The sequence below is a fragment of the Bos indicus genome, chromosome 1, assembly GCF_029378745.1.
Source record: "Bos indicus isolate NIAB-ARS_2022 breed Sahiwal x Tharparkar chromosome 1, NIAB-ARS_B.indTharparkar_mat_pri_1.0, whole genome shotgun sequence".
NCBI classification, from domain to species: domain Eukaryota; kingdom Metazoa; phylum Chordata; class Mammalia; order Artiodactyla; family Bovidae; genus Bos; species Bos indicus.
In genome coordinates, this window is record NC_091760.1 from 135,008,678 (window position 1) to 135,036,215 (window position 27,538).

General features: G+C 41.5%; 1 long non-coding RNA gene and 1 pseudogene across 1 annotated transcript; both read left to right on the forward strand.

Moving 5' to 3' along the window:
* Positions 1 to 10,659: 10,659 nt before the first annotated feature.
* On the forward strand, positions 10,660 to 13,846 carry LOC139184524 (uncharacterized). The gene is made up of 3 exons (XR_011568017.1): positions 10,660 to 10,890; positions 12,104 to 12,248; positions 13,191 to 13,846. It is a non-coding gene; the product is annotated as an uncharacterized lncRNA (long non-coding RNA).
* Positions 13,847 to 13,858: 12 nt separating this feature from the next.
* On the forward strand, positions 13,859 to 26,936 carry LOC139184520 (protein BEX3-like; annotated as a pseudogene).
* The last annotated feature ends 602 nt before the right edge of the window (positions 26,937 to 27,538 follow it).

Sequence of the window (27,538 nt, forward strand, 5' to 3'; positions counted from 1 at the left end):
CCATCCACTGTGGCACTAATCAGACTTCTGAACTGAGGGAGAGAATGTACTGCTTTATCAAGTTGCAAAGAATCATCCCAGGTGGCACAGTGGTAAAGAAGCCACCTGCCAATGCAAGAGATGCAAGAGATGCAGGTTCAATTCCTGGGTCAGGAAGATCCTCTGCAGTAGTAAATGGCAACCACTCCAGTATTCTTGCCTGGGAAATCCCATGGACAGAGGAGCCTGGCAGGCTACAGTCCATGGGGTTGCAAAGAGTCAGACATGACGGAGCACACACAGAAAGAAAAGAAATCCAGTATGAGTGGGTTGCAATTCCTTTCTATTCAAGATGGAATAACAGAGAACAGGTTTACCTCCGCCCTGACAAGCCCAGACAAAACATAGAAACAATGATGCTCGAGAGGTTGGACTCAGAGCAAAAAAGAAAGCTCATCTTTGAGAGGAAATGAATGAGGTGAGCCTTGTGACTGCCCCAGCTTAATGGCTGGAGAAAGTTTCGGGCAGCTGTGGGAAGCAGGGGTGTGAGTAAAGAATGGAGGGACATACTGCAAAGGGGCGTGAGGAAACGTGTCTGGGTGATGATCAGTTCGCTGTCTTTATTGTAGAGATTGTTTCACAGGTATATACAGAACATGTCAAAACCTATCAAATTGTACACTTTATGCCATTTAATTGTATATAATCATACTTGGATGAAGTTGTTTTTAAAAATAATAAATTAGAGAACTGGTATTTCTGCTAGGTAATGAAGAATACTCTACATTAGTAAAAATACATGTAGAAACTCATTAAAGAGTATGTAACTGATCAACATCTTTCTGGTAAGATCCTTAGCTCTCCGGCTTTTGACAAATAATCTCTGTCTAAAATTTGGATCCAGTTTTCAAAGGGGGGTTCAGAATTTTGTCCAGCAGGCAGGCAGATTGAAAACCTTTGTAAATTTCACCTGAGTTACTCTCTCCTCCATATCAGAACCTGTTGCCTTGGGAGCGGCACACCTACTTCACTAGGCCACAGGCCAGGTTATCTCCTCCGGGGGATTCAGTGTCTTCCACATCCACTGCTCCCTCCAGCGATGCCCCAGGGAAGCTTCTCACAGCTTCCCTGTCACACCTGGATCACTGTCAACCATCTTTGAGATCTCTGTCCTTAGATGCCCTCTACATGTGCCCACTGCCTAGAGGTTCAGGGACCTCTCAGGCTCCCACCTGGAGACTGGAGGTGCTGGCTCCTCCACTGACCACTCCCCTAGTGGTTTCTTGGGCCCCTAGTGGAATAATTCTCGCATTGCACCACCCATTTCCCCAGCAGAATAGCTTCAATTCTTAAAGCCACAATGCTTTCAGTCTAATCTCATAAGCACCTCCTCCCAAGAAGCAAAGGACATCTCCAGAGGACTATGCTGGAGTGTGTTCAAAGGATGCTCTTTTCTCTTCAGGACCTTAGGCTAAGTTTGGCCACTGCACCAAACCCTGTATGTACTAATATGAGCATTTTTTCCCTCAGAGCTCTGTGGTCCTTCTTGACAACCTGACATCATTCTGGCAATACACTCCTCCCGCACACATCTAATCTTCCATCAAACTCTGTGCAACTGAATCTTCAGTGTGGACAGGGCTCTGGTTATTTTCTGTTGGGATGTTGAGCCCAGAGAAAGTCAGCCTAGGTGGGTGGGGTGACCATTACACTTCCCAAGGACCCCCAGGAAGCCCTGCAAAAGGACCCTGCCTTCTAGGTTCTGCCTCCTGTACATAAAGCTCTTATAAATAGTTAGATGTAGGGTTTTTTTTGTGAATGCAAGTTTTCATTTATCTGGGATACATGTCCAGGAGTGTGATTTCTGAGTCTTGTGGTACAATGCATGCATGCATGCTAAGTTGATTCAGTCATGTCAGACTCTTTGAAACCCTATGGGTTGTAGCCCGCCAGGCTTCTCTGTCTGTGGGATTCTCCAGGCAAGAATACTGAGCAGGTTGCCTTGCCCTCCTCCAGAGGATCTTCCTGACCCAGGGATCAAACCCACGTCTCTCACATCTCCTGCATTGGCAGGGGAGTTCTTTACCACTAGCACCACCTGGAAAATCCAAGTGTATAGTAGAAATAGTTTTAATCTCTTTTTCAATTTGTATACCTTTATACATATGTTCTTATCCAATTGCATTGGCTAATACCTCCAAGGCAATGTTAAAGCATGCGAAAGGTAACGAACAACTTTGCCTTAGTCAGAGTGGCTCTAGTGTTTCCCCATAGAGTAGGATTCTGGCTTTAGGATCTGTGGCTTATATATTTCGACATGTTAAGGAAGTATCCATCTGTATTAGTTTCCCAGAGCTGCTTTGACAAATGCCACAGGCTGGCTCGCTTCAAGCAACAAAATTCATTTTGGGGCTTAGAAGCCTGAAATCAAACTGTCGGCAGGGCCACAGTCCCTCTGTAACTTGCAAGGGAGAACCTGTCCTTTCCTCCCAGTAGCTTCTGGTGCTTTGCCCACAGTCTTTGCCATTCCTTGGCTGGCAACTCTAGCACTTCAACTGTGCCTCTGTTGTCACATGGTGACCCCTTCTGTGTCTCTTCTGTTCTTATAGGGACACTGGTCATAGTACTCCAGGATGGCATCCTCTTAACATTGTTAACTGTATCTGCAGTGACTCTTTTTCAAGCCACCCACACACAACAAAACATTCAATTCCTGCCTTCCTTTTCATGTTGTTCTTGACAAGACTGCTGGAAGCTGAATTTTATTATGCATCCAATTAATTTTATAGTTGGGCTTGGAATCCCTGAGGATTTTTTTTTTTTTTTGGTCTTTAAAGTCTAGTAGTTTATGTCTCAAATTTGAGATTTGAACATTCTGGGACAGTTTTCAAAGTATATGTGCTGGGAGACAATTCTCTGAGTTGTATATATTGCAAATATATTGTATAGCAAATACATTGTATAGCAAACAGCCTCAGAAGATAGAGATAGTTTTGTCCTCCAGGACAAAAAGAAGACATGTTTGGTGTTCAGCACAGTGAAGCAAAAGGAAGGGATGATATCTACTCTTTATGAAAGACTCAGGTTCCTGAGCTAAGAGTTCCTCTCCTGTTACATTGTATGTGCAAATATTCTCTAGCCCTCTGTACATCACCCTTGAATATTAAGGCTGAGAGGATCAATGTTAAAAGGACAGTATATTGGGTACTAATATTTCTGTGAGTAATAAGCGATCTTTACTCTCTGACCCAGGAATCTCATGTTTTCTATTGGCAACCATAAAACTGTGGCAAGTTAACTTATTAGCTTATAAGTAGAATAAAATATAAGACTTCATAGTTCTTGACAACATGCTGGGGCATTTTAATATGGTTATTTACCTTTTCTGGAAAGTCTTCTTGAATACAGTTCTAAATATTTGTTGTTCCTGTGTTTGGGCATTTCAACCTGGGACTCCTCTTATATGTAGGCTGAATCTTCTTTGCCCATCTTCCTTTTCAATCATTTTCAGAACCATTTTACTCCTTTTGTTTTTATTATTTTTGTTGTTTTCTTTGTTTTCTGCCCTTCTTTAGTGTTCCTTTTGGAATTTTCACTTCGATATATTCCTCCTTGCACAGCTTGTAATTTATTTTTTATTTCTGAAATTGTGTTGCCTTTTTCTTCTGTTTCTTTCCTGAGTTCAGTCAACTCATTGCATTTCTTTTGCTTTGTTCATCTTTATTTTTAGATTTTTAATTTATGATTCTAATGTTTTAATTTACAAATGATTTTTAACATATGTTCAATTCATAATGCAACATGTATTATCAGTTTCTTCCATTTTGGAGAAAGGGAGACTTTTGATCAGCTACCAGTCTTATATGGACTTGGTTTGATTTATTTTCTATTTTTCCTATTTCTGAGCACTGTGTGGACAGAGTTCATAGTTTAAGAGTACCCTCTTCTCAGCTTTTTTTTTTTTTTTAATGGATAATAATGAGGGGAATGAAAAGGATTGGGATATCTTATTCCTTTTTTAATTTCTGCAGAATCAATATTTTTCCTCTCTTATTTAAACTTTTCCTTCACAGTCAATTCATAAAGGACATAATTCATCTCTTTTTTAATTATTATTATAATGGATATTTTATTTTATTTTTTTAAATTTTATTTTATTTTTAAACTTTACATAATTGTATTTGTTTTGCCAAATATCAAAATGAATCCATCACAGGTATACATGTGCTCCCCATCCTGAACCCTCCTCCCTCCTCCCTCCCCATACCATCCCTCTGGGTCGTCCCAGTGCACTAGCCCCAAGCATCCAGTATCGTGCATCGAACCTGGACTGGCATCTCGTTTCATACATGATATTTTACATGTTTCAATGCCATTCTCCCAAATCTTCCCACCCTCTCCCTCTCCCACAGAGTCCATAAGACTGTTCCATACATCAGTGTCTCTTTTGCTGTCTCGTACACAGGGTTATTGTTATCATCTTTCTAAATTCCATATATATGCGTTAGTATACTGTATTGGTGTTTTTCCTTCTGGCTTACTTCACTCTGTATAACAGGCTCCAGTTTCATCCACCTCATTAGAACTGATTCAAATGTATTCTTTTTAATGGCTGAGTAATACTCCATTGTGTATATGTACCACAGCTTTCTTATCCATTCATCTGCTGATGGACATCTAGGTTGCTTCCATGTCCTGGCTATTATAAACAGTGCTGCAATGAACATTGGGGTACACGTGTCTCTTTCCCTTCTGGTTTCCTCAGTGTGTATGCCCAGCAGTGGGATTGCTAGATCATAAGGCAGTTCTTTATTTTATTATCTCCTAGAAGCTCTGCATCTCTGAGGCATCAGTTTCAGTCCTGTTCACTTTCAAGCCATTTTCTCTTTGGCTGTTGCTGTGAACTACTATGTCCTAGAGCTATGTTCAACTTTTTGACATTTACTATTGCACTTTCTTTTTCTGGGAGTAATTCTGTGTGTGTGTTATCTATGTCCTCTTCCTCTAATTTCCCTTTTTGCAGATGCTCATAAGCCTCTCCTCCTCTACTCTCCTACCTCCAGCAGCACAGATGTTCTATTGAAACACAGTGCTCCCTTCTCAAGTTGTAGGTAGTTCAAAGTTTGTGGTGGTCTCTATCTCCTAGAGATGTAAAGGTGTGGACCAGGGGTGAACTTATTGTTTTTTCTCTTAACTTAATTGATTTTTGGATATGAGGTATAAAAATTAAATGGATGCAGAAAGCTGCCATTATTTTTCAGACCATTCCAAATATTTTAAATGCTTGTTTTTATTTTTCATTTGATCTGTAGTTACTTAAAATTTGTTTTTAAATTTCATAATTTGTAGGTTCCTAAAATTATTTATCTATTTATTTTCACCTTAATTGCATTGGAATAAGATATGTGGTCTCTATGTTATTATTGATTCTTTAAAATGTACAGAAACCCAATTAACAGCCTACTTTGGGGTTAGTTTTATACATGATCCTTATGTGTCTGAGAAGGTTTGTACATGCTCTAATTTCTTACTACAGGGTTCTTCCCCCACCTCTCTCTCTGTATATATACATACATATATAGGATCAAGTTTGTTAATTATATTGTTCAAATACCATGAAAGATTTTCTGTCTGTTTGATCTAATTACTGAGAAAGGCATATCAAAAATTTCCTAATGTGATGTGTGTTTATCAATTTATCCTCGTTGGTCTGTCAAGTTTTGCTTTATATGGTTTGAGACTATATATACTTAATTGAAGATTTTATCATTATATCTTGATTGATATTCATCTCTTTTTTAATTTTATTTTATTTTTAAACTCTTTCAAAAATATGATATAGCTACACAAGCTTTGTCTTGGCAATATATAATTTCCATCCTTTTATTTTCAGCCCTTTCACGTCCCTTTGCTTTAGTGTGGCTCTTGCAAGCAAGATGTTTGGATTTTTCAACTTAATCTGATAATTCTATATGTTAAGTAGAGAGTCTGGTACACTTGCATCATGCTATAGACATACAAAATAATGTATGTCAAAGTTATTTTTTACATTTACTCTGCTTTTATTATTTTTTAAAATTTAGATTTCTTTTAAGGAACTGATTTATCTTTCTGTAAAATCATATTTATCTGGAGTTTAGTAATTCTTTCGTTTACAATTTTTATGTTCTGTCAAATTCAAGTAAAATTAAATATATTGTTACATACTCATGTATATGTGTACATACATGTATATCTATTTATATCTGTTTTTCCTACAATGTATATATATATATATCGCTTTTATAATCCAAAAGTTATTTAGAGATAGTTTAATACGTAAATGAATAGATAAATGAAATCATATCTTTCTTTCTTTATTTTTAACATGGAAATGATGTTGTTATAACCAGGTAGATTTATCAACAGCCATAAAATGGAAGTCATCTGAAGGCAGAATCTCCTCAACCTCTCCTACCCTGAATATTCTCTGCTGAGATTAGTAAATACCTGCAGAAAAATAAAGGATGCTGTCAGGAGGTCGTGAACTGAGTTGCTATAGTGGGGTTACCAGATTTAGCAAATAAAAACCTTATGCAGGATATACTTTTACTAACATTTTACACGCTGTTTATCTGATATTCAGATATAACTAGATGTCCTATATTTTATCTGGCAACCCTAGCCTATGGATCGCCCTTGCCCATGCATTTCACTGGAGAGTGGAGCAAAGCAGATGTCTCTTCCTTGTAAGCCCATGACCTGTCTCTGCTGAATGGATCTGGGAAGAGGTAAAAATGTCTGCTCTCTATTTGGACACCCAAACTCATTGTCTCTTATTTGCTAGCAATCTCTCAGAGACCCCTTAGCACTTAGTCTAGGGAATGAGGACACTATGCCTTTGGTTTTCAGCCTGCTAGAATTTCCATCTGACCCCTTGCCAACAACCCCAACACTGGCCCACCACACACAAACACACATCCAGACTTTCTGCCAATGTCAGACCTCAGGAGCTAGAACCAATCAGGGAAACCCCACACCAAGGATTATGGCCAGGTTCTGCTTCCTCCCTGAGCTCAGGAAAAGACTGCTGACCAGTTGCCCACTCAGAACTTCCTTATTGAAAAACAACAAATTTATTGATCCCAACAGGTACGGGTTCCTCAAAATCACTCCAATGTCCTCCTGGATCTTCTGAGCACCCCCTTTCCAATCCTTATCCAGGAGTTTTCCTGCTCACAATTATTCAGAAGTTTCTGTTGTTCCTTCTGTTATGCCTACATAATTATAATAAGCTAATAATTAACTTTTGTACAAAACTCTAAGTTACATGTATTCTTTTATTTGTTATAATTAGTTCTCAGTCCAGCTCTGACTGAAAAAGCATGGGCTCTGACCCTGACAGGCTTGAGCCTGAGGCCAAGATTACTCACTGACTAGCTTGTGGCTTTGGCCAATTCACTGAGCCTCTGTGAGGCCTCTATTCCTCATCTATAAAATGGGACTCGGACAAGTGATTTTGAACCAATCTTTATTTTATTAGACACCATTCAGACTCACAAGGGAAAAAAATTTGCAAACTCCATGTTTGAACTAGGTTGTACTCTTTTAGAAGCATGCAGGAAAAAATGCAAACTTCATTGGCAGCAGAACTAATTAGACAGATTTCAATATATCTTTCGCAGCAGTCAGAATGCTGGTTGGAAAGGAATTTCAAGACACAGAGTATTGCAGAAAGGAGTGAGTTTATTAAGAACAAAGAGCAGAGATAATGTGGAGTACAGTGGTCCAGACTCCTGATAGACCAAGAAAAGTCAACAGAACACTGTTAGAAAAGCGGGCCAGCTCAAGGGAGCGCCGACTGAAGGGAGAATAGATAGTGAGGGGCACTAAAAATACAGTGGCTGACTTCCTGAAACACCAGGGAGTTAGCAGCCAATTTTTATAGCCCAAGATAAAGAAAATTCCTGCTAGAAGGGTGGCATTAGGTAATTGGTTAGGGAGCTATAGAATGAGTACCAAGGGGGGCATTTTTGCCTAACTTGGCATCAGGAAGCTGGCTGGTAAGGATCAGGGGTCTTTTGGCAGCAGTTACAATGGGGCTCAGTCAGTTCCGGAGATGGCCTCGGTTCTGGGCTCTACTTCCATGGCCCCAGTTCAAGACCACACACCTGTGGCCTTGGGATAGGACTCCACAAAGTCCACAGTAGATTAAAAATGAGGAATTTCTTTAATCCTCACAACAATAAGAAGTAGACTTCTTTTAGTGAGAAAAGCAAGATGGGGAATAATATATATAATATGTAACATTTTGTATAAGGAAGAAGGAATATAAAAACATGTTTATTGTATTTGCTTATTTTACATAAATAATACACAGAACTTAATGAAAATAGTTAAATCCAGTGTGAAGATTGGGGATGGTGATGCAAAGCACAGTGGTTTAGGGCAGGGATATTCTTTCACTACATATCATTTTGTATTTTTTGGATTTTGGAACCATATGATTTGTATTTTGGAATCCATTCAAAAATAAAGATAGGAAGTTGAACACTTTTAAAAATTAAAAGTAAAGTCTACCTCTAAAAGTTGTCAGTTAAATGAAACTATATATGTAGCATGTGTGTGTATGTGTAGTCTTATAGAACTATGTATTTTGATAGAGAAAATTTTGTAAGTTAACTTCTAAGGAAAAAATAATCATGCATTATCCCAATGCTCAGAGGCAAATTTGTTAATATTTTTCATATTGTTTATCAATATTTATATTGTTATTTGAATATTTTTACATAAGGAGTATGTACAGTTTTTTATCCTGCATTTACCCTAAAACAAAGCCATCCTTTGTAACTTCTGTTTTTGATATCTGTAGTATACTTAATTATGTAAATGACCTTTGTCAACCTGTTTATTTGTCTGTGTTCCCATGGCCCTATCAACTCCCCAAGGACAGGGGCTGTGCCTTATTCATCTTTGTGTTCCCTGGGTGTGATTTGTGGAGAGATCTTGATAAGTATCTATTGAATAAATGCGCGCATTATTTGACCAAAATTATCTAAGGAGTCACTTATTGTTGGCCATTTGGGTCATTTCCAGTTGTTTTCACTCCTCTAAATAATGCTAGCACAGTCATCTGTATATATGAATCACAAATCACTATGCACATCTTGTTTTCTTAGGCAAAATTCCTAGAAGTGGAATTACTGGCTCAATGGATAGGAAAAATTTAAGGTTGTTGAAATCACACTGCTAATTTGCCTTCCAAAATGTTGTCCCAATATGCACTCTCAGCAGCTGCCACAGGAGGCCTGGTCCTGACATTCACTGAAATTAGGAGCTCCTGTTCCTAAAATCTTTGCTTATTGCAGGGGAAGAGAATGGCATCCCATATGCAATCCTATTGCGCTGAAGTTTCTTTAACTTTTTTAGTGAGTTTGAACAGGTTTTCAAATTTTCTCAGACATAAATTTTTTTTTAATTTTGTTTGCTCATGCACTTCATACATCTATCTACTCGGGCTTTCATATTTTTCATCTGTATCTTCTCATTTTAAATTGTGAATCTCTCTGCTTGTCTCTTTCCTCATAGGTTACCTAATCATCTCCAGGGAATTTTTTAGAGGTTTAGGGGAGATGCATATTATGGAAAATTTCCAATAAACAAAACAGTAGAGAGAAAAGTACAACAAAGTCCCAAGTTCCTGTCACCCAACTTCAACAACTTTAAGCACTTTGACAATTTTATCTGTTTATTATGTTTCTTCCCCAACATACACAGTCATTTGAAAAACATTTTTTTCCTAGAGTATTTTAGGCAAATCCTAGACATCACAGCATTTCCCCCATAAATAGCCAAAGAATTTTTAAGCTGCCATATGAGTATTTCTATTTAAGAAGTGCATGGATTGACTCCACAATAAGGAATTTATTTATAACAGATTGGAATCCTGCCCTCTATCATTTCTCCACATTCATGACTCTTTCTTTATGTAAAGTGTGGCCTTTGTCTTCCTTCAGCCTACCTGCGTGTACTCCATGGGAGACTGCTGAAATATTGCAGCCACGCATTTAGGCCAAATGAATGGCCAAGGCCTTGTCAGAGTCACCCAGGTCTGCAGGAGAGGAGAACCATCAATTTGCATTTGCTGAGCATATAAACAACTCATCTCCAATGTTTGCTAACAGATTGCCCACCTTCATCAAACTCATAATTCAACAGTGTTAACACTGTTAAGTCTTAATTCATCTTCATTAAATAGCAGCTTGCAATGAGAAGGGAAATGGGTTGATTTCCGTCCCCTCCCCATGAAATAGCAGCTTCTTTGTCAGTCTGGAAACAACGAATCCCTCTGCAGACTGGGCTTCATGTTTCAAGCAGAACTCAAGACGGTGGCAGTATTTTTATTTCCTCTCTTGGGACCATTTTACCCAATTTCAAATATCTACAGAAATCAGAGTCCAAAGAAACTTTCTCAAATGGGAGGACTCTAGGTGTGCAGGGTAGAAGGAGAGGGAGAGAGAGTGTGAGAGTGCGTCTGCAAGACAGCAAAAGTCGTTTTTAAAAAATAAGTGCTTGCAAAGACAGAACTGCAGCCAGGCTGGAAGAAGAGAAGGCCACGCACCCCCCGTGCTCCAGCCTGCCGTTCCCTGTGCTAATCCCGGTGACAGCAACAGAAGCTACTGGAATCTGAGCCGCCGGCCTGACTTCAGCACCTGGCGCTGGAGGCCGGGGCTAGGGATCTGGGGAAGTTATGCTGTGGGAGCGAAGAAAGCCCAGCTTGTTGAGGCCCAGACCCACTCTGCCGGGGATCCTGAGGCCACTCCAGAGATGTCGACACGCCTTTCACGAACCAGTGAAAGCCCCTTTGCCTCTCCTGGCCTGGTGTGCTGCAACGAGAGGAGCCCGTCCCTAAGATAAGGGAACATTCTTGCTGTGAGTGTGCATGCTGTGTGTGCATGCGTGCATATGTATAGTGTGTGTGTGTGTGTGTGTGTGTGTGTGTGTGCGTGCGCTCACACGCATGTGAGTGTGCCTGTGTGTTGCTCTTGCTTCAGGAGCTGGAAGTTACAAAGCATCACCTTCAAAATGAAGCCCGCTGTCAAGTGGTAAACAAGGCGGATTCTGGGGATTAGAATGTCAAGCCAGGTCTTTGCTAACATGCACGGTGGCCGGATGGTGCCCAGAAAGGTTTTTAAAGGCTGGAGGCGGCACGAGGTGTGTGAAACCAGAGCTTTCCCTTTCCGTGGAAAAAGCAAGGGGGAACAGGAGGAGACAGGCTCTCTCACACTGAAACGTGTTTAAAGAAGAATCATTTGAATTAAAATAGATGCGCTCCCGAAATAATCTTGTTTTGAAAGCTCAGAATCTTAGGAAGAGAAAAAGGCTATCAGTACACTTACCCTTTGAATCCGTTATGGCCCTTGCTATTTATAATTTATTTTTCCTCCATGTGGCTTAAAATAATCAACAGACATTATCACATTAACTCTTGCAATCCCCCTCGCCCTTCCACAAAGTCCTGTCCTTCAGGCCACAATGGACACAGCCCCAGCCCTGTGGATGTGGCCTCCCCTGCCCTGGTGCCTCTGAGCCCCCTGGCCGGCCCGGGCCCGGGAGAACATTCCGGCCACCACAATTCACGGTCTTTCCTCATCTGCCCCAATGCCAGGTGGCGGGGAGCCTGCTGGAGGACGTCAGTGCAGGAGAGCCGTCAGGACCCCAGAGACGCCCTAGGCCACCCCCCTGCTGCAGTGTCCTAACCGGTGTCACTGCAAGGCCCACAGCAAGCTATTGTTAACAACAATAAAGCTCTGGTGTTCACAAGTTGCTTACTTTTTTAAAAAAGCAAATTAGAGAAAGGTAAAGTTATCTCAAGAGAGTGTGGGAAATAGCAGCTCACACAGTAGGTATGTGTTAACTCTAAAGAATTCACATAAAAATTCATATTATCAGTTTCTTTCGGAAAACCCAAGGTTGGGGTCAGCCCTTGAAGGGCTCTCTCTTCGAGTGACACTGAGTCCCTGAGTGGGCATACCACTTCCCCAGGAGAGATACGGCTGGCCCCCTGCAGGCTTCTGGGGTGTGACCTCTGGAAGGCAGGAGTGGAAACAGTTTTCCTGGGGGCCAAAACCTATATAATTTCCAGCTTCCCAGGTGGTGCTAGTGGTAAAGAACCCATCTGCCAATGCAGGAGACATAAGAAACACGAGTTTGATGGCTCGGTCAGGAGGAAGAAATAGCAATCCACCGCAGTATTGTTGCCTGGAGAATCCCACGGACAGAAGAACCTGGTGAGCAATAGTCCATAGGGTCGCACGTTGGACACAAGCAAAGCGACTTAGCGTGCACGCGCGCGCACACACACGTTTTAAGAAAAAAATACAAAGTTAGAGATACAAAGTTAAATGTAAAACAAATATTTATTTAGAATGAGAAAAGAAATGATAGCAAATTAAAAATTTGGTGACAAATATCAATGACGACAATTACGAGCTATACAATGATAACAATATCCTTACCACAAAATCCTGAAAGATAATATAATTTTAAAAAATAATACTTCAATCATGACAAACCTCTTTAATACTCTTTTTTAATGTTGTTTTTTGACTGCATACTCTTTGATTAAGTCTTCTTATGAAAATGATTGTGTAATATTTTCTCTAGAGAGAATAGATAAAAATTCACTCTTTCCCTTAGATCAGCTGTTTGAAATTTGGTTTAAGTTACTGAGGAGCCTGGTGGGCTACAGTCCACAGGGTCGCAAAGAGTCGGACACGACTGAGCGAGCGACTTGACTTGACTTGATTGATAGCACAAAAGAGTTTCTTCCAGCTTCACCTCTTGTTACTGGTAGTGTCACATGAATTTTTAGGGTTGTTGTCAAATTTAAGAAAACTTTTATCAAATTTCTTTCATATCTGAGCTGCTGCAATTGTGCTTGAGGTTTGAAATACTGTTACAGGCCTGTGCCTATAACATAGTAATTCTAATCAGTTCTGTTTTACATGATTCCCATTGAGAAAGGGAAAAGAATATACAGTACAATTATAATTGTCTGTTCTGCCTTACTGAGTATATTCTTGCATAAGTGAACTTCAGTTTTGACTAGGCATTGATGAGAATTGAATCCATTGCTTACAATTTTATTTGCTGAATAATTAGAAGATTATCTTACCATAGTCTGTGTATGTTTCAAGCCTTATGTCTCCTGCATTACTCACATATTTCAGGAGCTGGATGCCTCGGGTGCTGAGAGAGTTTGCAGAATGGGCAGTAGGCACATTCTTGGAAGTCATTCCTATACTAGCATGGCCAGCAATGATTTATCATTGACAGTGATGCAAACCAGAGAAATACATCCCACTAAACCCAAAGAGGAACTAAAAAGCCTCTTGATGAAAGTGAAAGTGGAGAGTGGAAAAGTTGGCTTAAAGTTCAACATTCAGAAAATGAAGATCATGGCATCTGGTCCCATCACTTCATGGGAAATAGATGGGGAAACAGTGGAAACAGTGTCAGACTTTATTTTTTGGGCTCCAAAATCACTACAGATGGTGACTGCGGCCATGAAATTAAAAGACGCTTACTCCTTGGAAGGAAAGTTATGTCCAACCTAGATAGCATATCCAAAAGCAGAGACATTACTTTGCCAACAAAGGTCCGTCTAGTCAAGGCTATGGTTTTTCCTGTGGTCATGTATGGATGTGAGAGTTGGACTGTGAAGAAAGCTGAGCGCCAGAGAATTGATGCTTTTGGACTGTGGTGTTGGAGAAGACTCTTGAGAGTCCCTTGGACTGCAAGGAGATCCAACCAGTCCATTCTGAAGGAGATCAGCCCTGGGATTTCTTTGGAAGGAATGATGCTAAAGCTGAAACTCCAGTACTTTGGCCACCTCATGCGAAGAGTTGACTCATTGGAAAAGACTCTGATGCTGGGAGGGATTGGGGGCAAGAGGAGAAGGGGACGACAGAAGATGAGTTGGCTGGATGGTGTCACTGACTCAATGGACATGAGTCTGAGTGAATTCCGGGAGTTGGTGATAGACAGGGAGGCCTGGTGTGCTGCGATTCATGCGGTCGCAAAGAGTCAGACACGACTGAGTGACTGAACTGAACTGAAACCCAAATTCAATCCATCCAACTCAAACCACTGTAACAGACACAGAAAAGCCCTTAGCCACTCCAGTGCCACCAGTGACAGAGAGAAGCTTGACAGAGCAGACGAAAGGATGGAGAGTGATACTGGTTGCACTGTTGCCATTCAAACCCCTCAGCTTTGCAAACTTTGCAAATATGTGGGTCCATCTGCATATATTGTGACTGTCCCTCCCTAGAGTCTTGACGGGAACTAGAAAGTTGGAGGCCCAAAGTCAAAGCTTTACTCGCTTATGAGTGAATTAGCCTCTGATGGATAATAACAATCTCACTCCCCACTTTCCTGAATGGAAAAGAAAGATGTTAAGTAACTTGTAGAGATGCTGGACTTTCACATCACCCACAGCCCCTGGGACCTGAGCCAGAACCCGGTGTGAGTGCCCTTTACTGCTTCATCACGAGTTGTTGTGGTGCTCGTCAATTGTTGAAGAGACTTACTTCTGCAAAACTATCTTTTGGAGTTTTGTCAAAATCTGTATCTCGTGGAGGAAATGCATCTTTGCATTTCAACTCAAACTCATCCATTCAGATGGCCTTGCCCACCAGATGCCCCATCACAGAAAAATGGCAGAGGACTGCTGTGCTGGTGGGAGACCCTTGTTTGCAGAGACATGCAAGAACTACCTGAGCATATTGGGCCCAAGATTAGATGCCTCCTGAACCATCCTTAGCCCAAAGTGCTTTCCACTGAGACTCAGAGCAGAGTCTCTGCTTTAAGGTAGCTCTATAGTTTCTTCTCACACCTGGTGAAACACTACATGTACAGATGGGTCTTACTTCATATGTTGGTCAGGTATTGTGCCAACGTTGTGTAACCACCCACTTCAAAACCCTATGACTTGAAACAATCATCATTTATTCTTGGGGATTTGAAAGGTTGGCTGGAGAGGCTCTTTTTCCTGCCATAGGATTGTGAGCCTAATGTGGTTTGCTCCACACATTTCTCATCTTCCTTGGACCAGAGGACTGGCCTAGACATGCTCTTCTCAGAATGATGGCAGAGGTTCAAGGTGATGAGTAGAAACATGTGAGGCCTCTTAAGACAGGCTTGGAACTGGCACACTACAGCTTCCATCCACATGCCATTGGTCAAAACAAATCCTGTGGTCAAAATCAAAGTACAGGAGGTAAAGGGTACTCCATTCCTAAGGCTACGGAAAGGGTGTAAATGCCAAGAGGAATGAAAACTTGGGTCAATAATTCAATCTTCCACACCTAGCAAGGAGCACAGATGACAGATGGGCAAGTCCAGCAGCCCACTGTAGAGATGAGAGAATTGGGGAGTGCCACAGACAACACAGCTTTAGCAGGGCATTTGGCAGGGGCCAACGTGGACAGCTGGGTAGATTTATTGCTGAACCACTGTGTCCAAAGAGCATTGACTAATGGATTGATGTCCATCTGGAAGAGGTTTGCAGTGGCATACCATTAGCTTCTGCCCTGCCCCACTGTTTTCATCCACATTTTGGATGTAGGTATTGGAATCATGTCTTACCAAACCTGCAGGTGATAGCCTGACTATCAATGAGGAGCATGATTAATATGTTTTGATGGCAATTTTAAAATTCAAATTGGTATTAACAGGCTGGATTTATGGGTCCAAAGCAAGAATGAATAAATAAAAAGGGAATTAACATTTATTGAACATCTACTATATGCCAGGCACATGTTTTATTTAATCCTTGCAACAACACTTTAAAGCAAATATGCTTTTCTTTTTCAGATTAAAAAACTATATCCTAGAAAAAGAAGAATAAACTATATCCAAATCAAGAAAAAGGAAGGAAATAAAAAGAAGTATGAAAATAAAACAAAGACTAGAAAAACAATAGAGAAAATCAATAAAACTAAAGTTGATTCTTTAAATAAAGATCAATAAAATGGATGAAACTTTAGCTAAGCTGATCAAGGAAAAAAGGAGGAAACTCAAGTCATTAAAATCATGAATGAGAGAACATTATTACTGACCTTACATAAATAAGAAGTATTATAAGGGAATACTATAAATAACTTTATATCAGTAAATTCGATAACTTAGATACAATGAACAAATTTTTAGAAAGATACAAGTTACTAAGACTGTCTCAAGAAGAAACAGAAAATCTGAATAGGCCTATGACAAGAAATCAAACAAGTAATTTTAAAATTTCTCATAAAGATAAGTAGTCCTGGTCCAGAGGGATTCACTGGTGAATTCTACTGAACGTTAAAGAAGAATTAATACCAACCCTTCACAAATTCTTAGGAAAATTAGAAGAGGAGGAAATATTTCTCAACCCATTTTACTAAGCCAATGTTACCCCAATATCAAAACCAGATAAGGACATCATACTCGCACACACCAAAAGAATCCTACAGAATTGCATGACTAAAGATATAAAAATCCTCAACAAAATATTTGCAAACCAAAACCAGCAACATATATGCCATCAAATTACATGGCATATAAACAATTATATGCCATGAAAAAATGCATTATCCCAAGAATACAAAGTTGGTTTAACCTTCAAAAATCAATTAATATAATACACCATATTGGGCTTCCCTGGTAGCTCAGTGGTAAAGAATCCGCTTGCAATGCAGGAGATCTAAGAGATGTGGATTCAGTCCCTGGGTTGGGGAGATCCCCTGGAAAAGAGCCTGGCAATCCACTCCAGAATTCTTGCCTGGAGAATCCCATGGATAGAGGAGCCTGGCAGGCTAGAGTCCACAGGGTCTCAAAGAGTCAGACATGACTGAAGTAACTTAGCACAAGCATGAGGAATACACCATATTAATGGAATAAAGACAGAAACCATGAGATAATTTCAACAAATGCAGAAAACATATTTGACAAAAATCAATACATTTTCATGATACAAGCACTCAACAAACTAGGAACAAAAAGGAACTTCCTCTATCTGCTACACAGCATTTATGCAAAACCCACAACTAGCGTCATACTAATGAGTGAAAGATTAAACACTGTCTCCTAAGATTAGGAACAAGGTCAAGTTGTCCATTCTCACAAATTTTTTAAACCATGTACAGGAGTTTCTAGTCAAGACAATTAGGTATGAGAAAGAAATAAAAGGCATCGAGATTGGAAAGAAGAAGTAAAAGTCCATTTTCAGATGCCATGGTCTTGTTTATAGAAATGTTAAACAATCTACAAAAACACTATTAGAACTAAAAAATGAATTCAATAATGTGGTAAGATACAATACCAGTATTAAAAAATAAACTATATTTTATACACTAACAATCAAAATTAAACAGTTTAAAAATTGGAATTAATAAAGCAATTCCATTTACAATAGCATCCAAAAGAATAAATACTTAGGTTTAAATTTAACAAAATTTAAAAAAAAAAAAAGAAATACAAAACTTGACTTGTTGAAAGAAAATAAAGAAGAGCTAAATAAATGAAAAGACATACCACGTTCATTTTTTGGAAGACTTAATATTATTAAGATTGCAACCAGAAGTAGGAGTTAGGGAGGAACTTGGCAGTGATGTGAAGCCCTCACGTGACCAGGAGCTGCAGAGTGACACAGCCTTCAGTGTAGTAGTCACTCCTGTCTGGGTACCAGCTCTCCGCTGCTCCCTCACACCCGGCGAGCTTCAGACCTGAGGCAAGCAGATCAGGTCTGTAGGACGAAGCGTGGCAGTGGGGTATTTGTGGCAAGAATCAAAAGGAGAAGGAGACAGCAAGTACAGGCCCAGAAAAATGATCAGGGAAAAAAACCTCATCATGGTGAATATCCACTAGGAAAAGAAAGAAATGGAGCAGCCCATGGAGAAGGCAATGGCACCCCACTCCAGTACTCTTGCCTGGGAAATCCCATGGACAGAGGAGCCTGGTAGGCTGCAGTCCATGGGGTCACAAAGAGTCGGACACAACTGAGCAACTTCACTTTCACTTTCCACTTTCATGCATTGGAGGAGGAAATGGCAACCCACTCCAGTGTTCTTGCCTGGAGAATCCCAGGGATGGCAGAGCCTGGTGGGCTGCCGTCTATGGGGTCGCACAGAGTCGGACACGACTGAAGCGACTTAGTAGTAGTAGTAGTAGTATGCAGAATGGACAGGAAGACTGCCCTTTGGAAGGCGGTGAATGCCACCAGTCAGCAAGAAATCATAGAGAGTGACAGGCTCACAGACTTGCCTCTAATTTCCCATGAGCCATGCCCAGTAGGCAGGACAATGATGGGATCAGTAGAGATGGAGATGATATGGAAATTTTCATAGAAGAGTTGAGAGAAATTAGGAGAAAACAGGGAGCTGTAATTGAGGAACTGTCTTCCTATCCTCATGGGGGAGGTCTCTAATCATCAGGACCATCATGACGAACTTTGCCTTATGCCTTGACTCCTGCCATTTTCCATGAGATTAATACTGTGATTCCCACTGTTGTCCTCTTTATCCTTGCATTTTCTTGTTAATGCCTTTACTGGCACATTTGCTGTGAACCTTATGTAATCTCCATGTGTCAGATGAGTTCTGTGTTACCAGCTTCTAATTGGAGATTGCCATGGCACTCAATCTAAGTTTCCATCAACCGTAGAGTTTCGCCCATTTGCATGGAAAAATGCAAAGTTAATAAAGCAACTAAAAAGCAAAAAAAAAAAAAAAATATATATATATATAGTTAAGATGGCAATACCTCCCAACTTAATCTACAGATTCAATGCAATGCCTATTAAAATATCAACTGCCAATTTCTTCAGAAATTGAAGAACTGATCCTAAAATTCATGTAGAAATTTAAGATATCCAGAAAAGTCAAAGCAACCTTAAAAACAAAGAACTAAGTTGAAAGACCTACACTTCCCAATTTCAAAACTTACTACAGTGCTATGGTATTCAATACTGTGTGGTGCTGGCATAAGACAGACATACAGATCAATGGGATAGAATTGAGAGTCCAGAAATAAATGGTTGATTGATTTTTAACAAGGGTGCCAAGTCCATTCAAAGGGGAAAGAAGAGTTTCTTCAACTAATGGTCCGAGGACAACTGAAATCTTCATAAACTAAGATTTGGCAACAGACCCTTAGATATGACACCAGAAGTATGAGCAACAAAAGAGAAAATCGATAAACTGAACACCAGCAAAATTAAAAACTTTTGTCCTTTCAAGGAATATTAGCAAGAAAGTAAAAAGACAATACACAGAATGTGAGAAAAAAGTTTCAAAACATATATCTGATCTGAGACTTGTATCTGTAATAAAGAATTCTAGAGCTCAAAAGTTAAAAAAAAAATAAATAAAGATAACCCAATGCAAATATGGGCAAGGATTTAAAAAGGCATTTCTCCACAGAAGATACATGGCCAATAGGTACATGAAAAGATGCTCAAAATTGTTAGTCATTAGGGAAACGTAAAGCAAAACTATTAAGAGATACTACTTCACATCCACTAAGAGCATATAATTAAAAAAAAAAAGACAGACAAGTTGTGTCTGTGAGGAGTTGAAGAAAGTAGAAGTCCCATATGTTGTTAATGACAATGTAAAATGGTACAGCCATTTTGGAAAATAGTTTGGCAGTTTCTCAAAAGGTAAATGTATGATCATCACAATAAACTAGCCATTCCACTCAGAAGTATATACCCAAGAGAAAGGAAACCATACATGCACACAAAGACTTACACACAAATGTTCATAGCAGCATTATTCACAATAGCCAAAAAGTGAGAACAACCCAAATGTTTGTCAACTGATGAATGGATACACAAATATGGTACATCAGACAATATTATATTAATTGGCCATAAGACAGAATGAAGTACTGATCAGATCAGATCAGATCAGTCGCTCAGTGGTGTCTGACTCTTTGCGACCCCATGAATCGCAGCACGCCAGGCCTCCCTGTCCATCACCAACGCCCAGAGTTCACTGAGACTCACGTCCATCGAGTCAGTGATGCCATCCAGCCATCTCATCCTCTGTCGTCCCCTTTTCCTCCTGCCCCCAATCCCTCCAGCATCAGAGTCTTCTCCAATGAGTCAGCTCTTCGCATGAGGTGGCCAAAGTACTGGAGTTGCAGCTTTAGCATCATTCCTTCCAAAGAAATCCCAGGACTGATCTCCTTCAGAATGGACTGGCTATTAAAAACATCATGAATTTTGAAAGCTTTATACTAAGTGAAAGAAGCCACACACAAAAGACCACATATTGCATGATTCCATTTACAGGAAATGTCCAGAATAAGCAAATACATAGGCAAAAGTAGACTAGTAATTGCTCAAGTCTAGGGCCTGGAAGTCCCACTCCAGCACTCTTGCCTGGAAAATCCCATGGGCGGAGGAGCCTGGTAGGCTGCAGTCCATGGGGTCGCTAGAGTCGGACACGACTGAGCGACTTCACTTTCACTTTTCACCTTCATGCATTGGAGAAGGAAATGGCAGCCCACTCCAGTGTTCTTGCCTGGAGAATCCCAGGGACGGGGGAGCCTGGTGGGCTGCCGTCTATGGGGTCGCACAGAGTCGGACACAACTGAAGTGACTCAGCAGCAGCAGCAGCAGCAGGACTTGGAAGTAGGAGGGGAATGCAAGTTGACTGTAAATAGGTATGGGAATATTTTTATTAAATGGGGACAAAAATTGTCTGAAATTATGTTGTGGTAATGGTTGTACAGGGCTTCACAGGTGGCGCTAATGGTAAAGAACCTCCCTGCCAATGCAGGAGATGTTAAAAGACACAGGTTCAATCCCTGGGTCAGGAAGATCCCCTGAAGGAGGACATGGCAATGCATTCCAGTATTGTTGACTGGAGAATCCCATGGACAGAGGAGCCTGTCAGGCTACAAGCCATAGGATGGCAAGGAGTCAGACATGGTTAAAGTGACTTACCACTCATGCATGCACACAATGGCTGCACAACCCTGTGAACAGAGTAAAAAACAGTGAATTGGATGCTTAAATGGGTGAATTATGTGATATGTAACATATGACAATAAAGCTCTTTTTTAAAAAGTACACAGGTGAAAAAAAAAAAGCTCTCTTAGGAAAGTGCTTGTCATACTTTAATGTGCATGCAGCTCCCCTTGGGGACTTGTTGAAATGCAGATTCTGATTCGTAGGTCTAGGAAAGAACTTAAGATTCTGTGTTTCTAAAATCTGTCTGTAGCACACCTTGGAGAGCAAGACTCTAAGGTAGCTACACAGTTTTCTCAGGGTTAGACAGCTAGTAAGTGGGGAAAACCAGGCTTCTGTTTTGTGTGACAACAGAATTCATATCTAGTGGTTAAGTGCAGAGTAGATTACCCAGCTTCTCATCACCTGTTGTAAAAAAAACAGTCAGAGGCTTTATAACCATAACCTCAATGTATTAAGAGTTCATCCCAGTCACTGCATCTCTGAATAAAGTCTTTTTTTCAAAAGATTCATTTATTTTATTTTTTTTATTTTTTGGCTGTGGTGTGTCTTTGTTGCTTCACGCGGCTTTCCAGGTGAGCAGGGACTACTCTTCAGTGTGTGGGCTTCTCTTGCTGTGGAGCACTGGTGCTAGGCACACGGGCTGAGTAGTCGTAGCTCACTGGCTCCAGACCACATGCTCAGTAGATGTGGAGCATGGGCTCAGCTGCACTGCAGCATGTGGGATCTTCCCGGAGCAGGAATTAAACCCATGCCCTCTGCATTGGCAGGAGGATTCTTACCATTGGCCCACCAGGGAAGTCCTGTAATATACTTTTAAAAATACCTTCTTCTTTTAAAAATACTTTCAGAATAAAGCCAAGCTGAATTAATTGAAGTAGAGGGTCCATCCTAGTAAGGAACAGGTCGCCTCCCCTGGAATCCCAGGTTCAGATGTGAGAGCCACATTTAAGAGGAACACTAGAAAACCATAGTTTACCTAGAAAAAGCTAACCTGCATAGTGAGGGGATTCAAAATCTTGCCAAAAGGAGAACAGACAAAATGATTGATGAGGTTTATACTCCAGAAGTAAAGATTCAGGCAAGCTACAATATCTTTAAATAAAGTCTACTTTAAAAGAAGAAATTGATGTTTTCTATGTGACACAGAGGGCAGAATAAAGATTAAGAAAGGAATATTATAGGGAAGTCACTCCAATAAATTTTAAAAGTAATAAAACTCTAATAATTAAAACCTTCCTATATCATTCAGAACTCAGAAACTAAACACAAATTGGCTTAAGCCATGTGGAAAGTCTATTTTTCACATAACATAAAAGTCTAGAAATAGGTTTCAGGCACTCTATCATTCCATAGTTTTTTCCTATGCTGGCTTCAGTTTTGGACATACTCTCTTTCACGGGTGGTAAAGTGGTCAACAGAAGCACCAGACTTAGATTCTATCAGTTTGAAAGCCAAGAGAATGAGTGTGGCTCCTTCTCAGGGGCTCCATCAAACCTCTCAGGGCTGACTTTCACTGGACAGCTTGAATCACATGCCCATTTATGAACCAATCATTACGGTCATAGTGTGAAACAGGATGATTCACCAGGCTTGGATCACTGGCCCGCCACTGATGCTGAGAGCTAGGCTCAGTCCTGCCCAAACCACAAGGACTGAAATTGGAGGAGGGGTGGTTCTCTAAAGGAAAATAGCCTGGGTACTCCCTCCAGAAGAAGGGAGACTAGAAGTTTGTCAGGGAAACCAACAGATTTCCACAAACTGCCTGCTTTGATTAAAGAGGCTCCTTTAGGAAGGATGGAGGGAGAGAGCTCCCTACCTCTGGAGACATCCAAACAGGCTGGATGACCCCCACGAACCCTGCCCAGTAGGGAGCAGTGGATGGGAGTCATGTCTTAGATGGTCACCTCTCTTCCAAGGACAATGACTCTCCATTGCATTCACTCTTGCTCTCAAGCACTCACTTCTGCCTCAAAACATTTAACACCTTTTATCATAAAGCAGCTTCCCAATTCATAGCACACAAACCTTTCTAGGCTCTTTTGGAAATAGACTTATTTCCTTTTGTCTTTCCTCCTAAACCAACCTTGTGGACTTGATGTACTCATTCTCTGTCATTGGCCTTGGCTTTCTGTCTTTGCCCTAATCAAAGATGCTCTTTCCAAGGACACATTGGAGTGAAGTGTCAGAAGAGTGTTATCATGTCTTCTGTAGATAGTACTCTTTGGGAAGTCACTTCTTATTCAAGGTGACTTATTATTTTGTTCTGCAAGAAAAGAAGACCACTCAAGCTAACTAAAGAAAGGTGTGTGTGTGTGTGTGTGTATGTGTGTGTGTGTGTAGCAGCGCTGACATTGTGAGGATATGGAAGTGCTTGGGGGTATCTAGAACAGGAATCATTGCCAACCAGCAGGCCTCACAGAAGCTGAAAATCTCTGAGTTCCTGCTTCAGAATAGCCTGGGACTTGGGCAGCAAGTGTTCACACAGCCCTCCCCAGCACTCAGCCACATTCACCTGGTTAGCCACTGGTCACATGTTTGGAACTTCATACTCCACCAACCAACTTGTTTTTCACTGTTCTGGAGTCCTGGAAGACGAAAATCATTGGGCCAGCTCTCATTTTGCTTCAGACAATTAGTTCAGTTCAGTCCAGTCACTCAGTCATGTCCGACTCTTTGCGACCCCATGAACCGCAGCACGCCAGGCACCCCTGTCCGTCGCCAACTCCCGGAGTTTACTCAAATTCATGTTCATTGAGTCAATGATGCCATCCAACCATCTCATCCTTTATCGTCCTCTTCTCCTCCTGCCTTCAATCTTTCCCAGCATCAGGGTCTTTTCAAATGAGTCAGTTCTTCGCATCAGGTGGCCAAAGTATTGGAGTTTCAGCTTCAGCATCAGTCTGTCCAGTGAATATTCAGGCCTGATTTCCTTTAGGTTGGATCTTCTTGCAGTCCAAGGGACTCTCAAGAGTCTTCTCCAGCACCACAGTGGTCAGCCCTTATCTAAATCTCATCACTTATCCAAATACTCAGGGGTGAGGCGGGGCAGGGGGAGTCATAGACACAACAGTCTGCTGTCAGTGAGTCTGCAGATGGCACTCACCTAACCCATACCCAGAACTTGTCAAGTTTAAGTATCGCAGAGAAGACTTGGGTGCCCAGTCTCATGTTTTCCCTGCAAACAAGCAACCAGATGGAAAGGATGTAAAGCAACCAGACCATTAAGCAACACAGAATAACCATCTCAGTGGTGGAGGCAGAGGAGGCTGGGGGCTGTCACCTATGACTCTGAAGACAGTGCCAAGAGAGGAGATCAGATTAAGGAAAAGGAGGGAATTCACTAAAACTCAGGTGTTCTCCTCACCTCTGGCCAATGGCAGAGGGTGGGGGGCTCCAGCCTGTGTGCCCATGCTCTACTCGGGGCTGGGGCTACATGGACAGCAGACTGGACCAAACTTGGGGAATCCCAGCTGAGTATGAAAGGGACTGGCACCTGAGTCCCATGTGCCCCTATGCAGAGACCGACCCTACTCTGAACCTCTATCCCCTTCTCTGCATGGAGGGGTTCCAGGGGATTCACCAGGGGAGGGGTCAGATCTAGAAGACCAGGGTATCAGGGAGCCCCCCTGTGACTCCGCCCCTGCTGCTTACTGGGAATAGGGCAGAAAACATCTGATAGTATAAGCATCTGAGGGCTCACCAGCCTAACCTGAAGACACCATCACCATGAAAATGCACAGCCACAGAGCCTGGAGAGAATTCAGAGAGACTGAAGGGATGCGTGGGCTGCAGGCACTGAAAGGAATTGGACACAGTAATTAATGGAATCTTATAAAACAAATTCAAATTGATCAGTCTGTAAATGAGAGTATTGCCACCCAGACCAAAACCGATTTAAAGGAACATAAATTGAGTCAATAACAAATGTGGAAGGAGACAAGAGTCAGGGGAAAGTATCCAGTGTAGCATTATTGGAATTGATGTTATTTATTACAGAGGATTAATAGTAATAAAAAAAAAAGCTCCCATGACAAAGCCTTTGGAAGAACCTACAATATAAAACTTAGACTTATAAGCAAGATCTGGCTTTAGGAGCTTAATTGGAAATATTAAATAGGGGACACCAATTTAATTAAATATAAAGATGATGATAAATTGCTGGGATTGTATCTAGTCAGAGGAGGAAGGATCCTGATCAAAGGGCCCTGGTAGGAATCAGAGGCAGAGGGTTGGGAACTGCAGAGCATTTTTTTTTTTTTTTTTTTGTAAAGAGGAAATTTGCAGAGCATCAATTGTGAGCTTCCTTCCACCCCCGCCTCCCACAGGGCTCCCTGTAAGATCTGTGCCAGGGCACCTTTAAGTGGTCAAGCCCCTCTGGGGTTGGTCTGTCTCCCATACCATCCAGAGAGAGAAGTCCCCCCTTTTCCAGCTGCCCAGCCTTCCTGGCAGGGCACACACACAACCCTGAATATGGTTGTGGTTCCCATATGATTCCAATATGGTTCCCACACCAACCCTGAATATGCACATGGGCAGACAATCCCAGAATCATCCCTGTTCTACCATTAACCTGGAGAAGGGGAAACTCCTGGAGCTGAAGAGGTGTGATTCATCACCAATGACTCTGATTAACAAGGGAGGAAATTCAGGATAGAGAGCTGTGACGCTGCTTAATCCCAGAGCAGCTGACCTCTAGCCCTTTCCCAGAATACTGCTCCTGCCCCAGCCCCAGCTGTGCTCACACAAGAGAGGCCGCAGCTGGGCTCAGGCTTGGCATGGAGAGAGAAGTACCCTGCTGTCCTCATGAGAGCACAGAGAGGAACCGTGAGCTCAGAAGTGTGGGAGGACTCTAACAACAAGAGACAGACACCCCATCAACAAGTGTGCTCAGGTCTTCTCTGAGCCCTGAAGAGCTGCTGCAGCAGTAACATGACAAGAGGGCCTCCCTAGATTTCCTGCCTCCCCAGCCGGTGTTGGCTCTCCTCCTCCTGGGACATCGTCTGCAGAAGCATCTTCCCAGGTGCTTAGCCTGGTGTCTGTGCCGGCGTCTCTCCCCACTGCAGCGAGTCCGGTTCACTACAACTTCCCCAGCAACCAACAGAGTCAGGCACAGTGCAGTGGATGGAATGATCGACTGGCAGGGCACCACCTCAGCTGCCCACCCATGGTGGGTGTGGAAAATGTTCGACGCTGACAGCAGGTATCAAGAAATGTCTGGCCACAACTTTCTCCAGAATCAATCTGACTTACTCATCCCTACATGCTGTTGGATCCCAAAGATGTGGCCTCTTTCTGAACGCTGGGAGCCGGCCTGAGATGTGGCCAGGGCTCCTGCTTTTGCTGTGCAGAGAGAAAAGGAGCACTCAAAAGACATTTGGAATTAACATACACTCACTGCTATATGTAAAATAGATAACCAACAAGGACCTACTATAGAGTACAGGGAACTCTGCTCAATACTCTGTTAGAATCTAAAGGGAAAAGAATCTGAAAAAGAACAGATACATGTATATGTATAACTGAACCACCCTGCCATGTACCTGAAACTAACACATCATTGAAAATCAACCATAATCCAACATAAAATCAAATTTTAAAGAAAACATCTGTGGACGTAAGATGGGACACAAGTTGAAGCTGAGTAATGGGTACACGGAGGGGGGCTCAGGATGGGGAACACGTGTACACCCGTGGCGGATTCATGTTGATGTATGGCAAAACCAATACAATATTATAAAGTAATTAACCTCCAATTAAAATTTAAAAATTTATATTAAAAAAATAAATAAACCTCTCTACTTTTATATATGTTTACATTTTTTCCATAATGACATAATTTTTACTAAATTATATTTTTAAAAGACATCAACCTCAAATGATTGTCCCTCATGCTCTTGATGCCTCACCACCCCCAGCCTCCTCTATCACACTGGTCCCCAAGCTGTAGTCCCCAGACTAGCAGTACTGACATCATCTAGGAACTTCTTAGACAAGCAAATCTGTAAGTTCACCCAAACTGACTGAGAAAGAAACCTGGGGTGCGGACTGGCAAACTATGCTTAACAAGCGATCTAGATGGTTCTGAGGCATGCACAGGTTTGAGAATGGCTGGTCTAATGTATTTTATTGATAATCTTCAAAAATTATGACTTCTGCAGATTGATGATACTTCAAATTGTTGGAAGATCCCTTCCTACCACCTTTGGGAGAAGATGTTTTCTTCACAGCTGGCAGCCACTGCATGCATGCTAGTCGCTCAGTTGTGTCTGACTCTTTCAACCCCATGGACTGTAGCCCACCAGGCTCCTCTCTCCGTGGAATTCTCCTCTCCTGTGTTACAGGTGGTTTCTTTGCCATCTGATATCCCCTGGTCCTGCACTAATCACTGGACATCCCTTATGCAGAGGACATAATGGCCACACACTCAGGGGTTCCTGACAGTCATGGGCACAACTCTGAGCTCTCAACTGATGTTATCTCATTTGACAATCTCAGCAACCCTAGAAGGAATTTACTGTGATCACTTTCATTTCACAAATGAAGAAACAGGGCATGAAGCAG